This window comes from Mustela putorius, unplaced genomic scaffold (assembly GCF_011764305.1).
Source record: "Mustela putorius furo isolate JIRA1106 unplaced genomic scaffold, ASM1176430v1.1 tig00003834_pilon_pilon_pilon, whole genome shotgun sequence".
In the NCBI taxonomy this organism is placed as follows: domain Eukaryota; kingdom Metazoa; phylum Chordata; class Mammalia; order Carnivora; family Mustelidae; genus Mustela; species Mustela putorius.
Genome location: NW_025421987.1, coordinates 60,259,254 through 60,262,954, shown reverse-complemented (window position 1 = coordinate 60,262,954; position 3,701 = coordinate 60,259,254). Strand labels below are relative to the sequence as shown.

General features: G+C 46.0%; 1 pseudogene; it reads right to left on the bottom strand.

The window, feature by feature from the left end:
• Positions 1-936: 936 nt before the first annotated feature.
• LOC101677200 lies at positions 937-2,808 on the bottom strand (annotated as a pseudogene).
• Positions 2,809-3,701: the final 893 nt, after the last annotated feature.

Below are 3,701 nucleotides of genomic sequence, written 5' to 3'. Positions count from 1 at the left end.
ATTGATCACCCTCATGAGAGGATTTACATGTAGACAAATAGCTCTTATGTTAATCCATTTAGCTCCAAAGACTATATGGAGAATGTGTACTAATCATATTGTCTACTTGTTAAGTTTTTTTTCAAATCACAGGGAAATAGGCAGGGTGCTTGTGTGTGATACACAACTAATGAATCATTGAACACTACATCAAAATCTAATATGCTGGCTAATTGAACATAATAAAAAAAACACAGGAGGAATTTACATTTCTGTTTTCAATTACAACTACATTTCATGTGAGGAATCATTCTGTTTAAAATAGTGGGCTTAATTGTTAATCTAAACAAGTACAATGAAAACCCAATTTTATCTATGTTTCCAGGTTTTGGATACTCTCAGTATTTTGTTTTGATTTTTGTCACCATCAAATTTATTATTCTAATGGCACTGATACGGCTGAAGGTGCTTACAGTGACAGCGCACAAAGTTTCCTGCCTTTTGGCTTCTGTCCAAAGAAAAAGGTCTATCTGCTTATTCCTTCCCTCTTTCTGGGAGAAAATCCACTATGAGCCATTTACCCAAAATAAACCTCTCAGTGCATTAATATTTCTTTCCTTTTTTTTCCTTTTCTTTTTGGACATTTGAGTTTCTGAAATGGAAAAAAAAAAAAAAAGTGTTGCATGTCTCATCTCGCTTCCCTATCGGCCAAATAAGTCTCTGCTGCCAGGGCATGTCTATTGCTTCTGAATCTTGGAATAAATATCGAAAGAAATGTCATCAAGTGTTCATGTTGAGTGATGGCACTGAGTGTGGCCCAGCACCTGTCAGTTGGAGCATCACTGTCTGGACAGTCTTAAGGTGTCATGGAGAATGTGAGGGCTTGTTGTTATGGTCATTTGTCAGCCAGGTGCAAGGGCTGTGCAGAGTCCCACTCAGGGTGGTGGAGAGGGCTGCCTACAAATTGTCCAGAAAATTATCCAGGGCCGGGATACTTTTCCTTCAGGCCTTTGTACTTGCACGTTCTAGCCACCACCTGGCTAGGGTGGCTGTTGCTGTGGAAGGGATCCCCAGGCAGGATCTACCAGTGGTCAAAAATGTACTGGGGGGGACGCCTGGGTGGCTCAGTTGGTTAAGCAGCTGCCTTCAGCTCAGGTCATGATCCCAGCGTCCTGGGATCGAGTCCCACATCAGGCTCCTTGCTCCGCAGGGAGCCTGCTTCTCCCTCTGACTCTGCCTTCCACTCTGTCTGCCTATGCTCGCTCTCGCTCGCTCTCTCTCTGACAAATAAATAAATAAAATCTTAAAAAAAAAAAAAATGTACTGGGGGAAGGTCTTAGCACCAGTGTTGGACCTCAGGCCAGTGATGAAGCCAAAGGATTCATTCACAAGCAGGTAGACCTTCACGACAAACATGGGGGTGCCAGCCACTGGGGACTTGTTAAAGACATGGCCCTACTTCCTGTTCAGGACTCCATAGATGCCACCAACCACTTGTTCCAGACACTGGATCTCCACAAGGTAGATAGAGTCTATGATCCAGGGCTGGTCAGCCTCCTAGCATAAAGTTAGCACCAGGCAGTAGGGATCGATCTGGCCACCCTCGTAGTGGATAGTGTCCACATGCAGAGTCACACTGTAGACATCGAAGTGCACACCACACATATTTTCTTGCCCTTGTCAATATCCTCAGCCAGGCCATCAGGGTAAGGCTTCACGAACAGCTGCCTTCTTGTACAGCTGGTTGTGCTTGTTGGAGAACTTGGACAGAGTTCACCAGACAGGCAGAGCACATTCAACTCCTGACAGTCTAACAGTATGAGACTATGGGGTCAAGATTTCTTGATGGGAATATATGCATGGTCCTCCTCCAGGTCCTTCAGACAGATCTCCAGGTGCAACTCCCTATCTCCTGCAATGGTATGCTCCCCTGACCCCTCAGTGATGCACTGCACCATAGGGTCTGACTTGGCCAGCTGTTTGAGACCCTCCACTAGCTTGGGAAGGTTGGCCAGATTCTTGGTCTTCACATCAACCTGGACAACAGAGCTCAGGCTGAACTTCCTCACCCGTGTATTGTGGGCATGCTCAAAGGTGGTGATGGTGCCAGTCTTCACCAGGAACTAGTCCATGCCCACCAGACCCACCATGTTACCACAAGACACATCTTCAGTTGGCTCCATGTAACAGCAACATCTTCAGGATTGTTCTCTGGATGGGCTTCAGGGACACGGCCTCCTTCTTCCCAGAGGTATAGTTGGGCCCCATGATCCTGACCTTCAGGCCAGTGGACACCAGCCCTGAGAACACATAGCTCCTCGGGCTCCAGCTGTAGTTTCACAGAGACTGGTCCATCTTGTTCATCATAGCCGCTTGCTACGCTCAACAGTAGCCTGCCACGATAACATCTCTGTCTGCACACACACAGCAGACACACAGTCCACTACCACCAAGGCACTGTTGGTGACATGGAGAGCAACAGTCACCTCTGAGAAGACCACATGTCGGGGAGTCGATGAGGTTGATGAGGAAGCTGTAACCATCCTTGTTCTGCTCGATAAAGTTCAAGTCATTCTCTGAGAGCACATAGAAGAGGGAGATAGCCATTGACCTCTTGGTCAATGTGATACAGCATTCCTGCTCATCCTTCCAGGTGTCGGTGAAGCAGGTCTCCCCATTACCAATGGAGGCAATGATACTGGCCTTACACACCAGAGAGTCCATCAGCATGGACTTGCTGTGGTCCACGTGGGCAGTGATGGACATGTTTAGGATGTTGGCCTTCTTCTCCATGATGGCCCGGATCTGATCTACTGTGAAGTTTGTCATGGTGGCAGATGGCGGTAGACTCTCCCAGGCAGATCTGAGTGAGATGAGTTGTGCCAAGGACGGTGACAGCAATGGAATAAGAGCTCTCATAGTGTTTTTATTGTACTTTTCAGATTAACAATCGGGTCCATTGCATTATATTTAAAGATACTTCACCTGAGGAGGGGTTTGGAGGTTGAGGAAAATCATTTAGCATACTATTTGGAAATTAATTAAAATACTGTTTACAAACAAATGTACACAACTTTTTGAACACCCTGAGGTGTCTTATTCTAAGCTTTGTATATCACCAATTGGGAAAAAATAGAAAAACCAGCACAGTCTCCCAAACTAGGGGGATGGGAGAATGGAGCAAAAGATAGGAAAGAAGCGAGGAGGAAAAGTTTTTTGTGGCTTTCTTGACTGAAGAAAGTTAGGTTTAAAAGAAGCCTTGAAATGAGTGATGGGGTCAGTGATTGATGGGGGGATTGGAGGAGAGTTAATAGGGTTGGGGAAAGAGCAATGTTCCCTCTAACACTTCTGGGAACAGCTTTCTTGGTATTCATACGTCAAGGCTGAGACCAAAGAGAGGTAGATGAAGCTCTAGAAATGCTTCTCTCTTTTCAGTAGTTCTCCTAGCCCTCAGAGATAACAGCAGAAGTGCGTGTGTGTGTGTGTGTGTGTGTGTGTGTGTGTGTGGTGGGGGCGGCAGCAGAGGCAGTGGTATGAGGAAGGAGAGAAAAATCTCAGAGAAGATAATGAGGCTGTAGAGTGTGGGAGCACAGAGCAGAAAATATTCTGGTGCTTGAGAGAACAGGAAGGCATATATATAAATGTGTGTGTATCTCTTTTTAGATTCTTTCATTCAGGAGGCATCTCCCTGGAGACTGAGGAAATGGTAGGAGTCCCCTGGG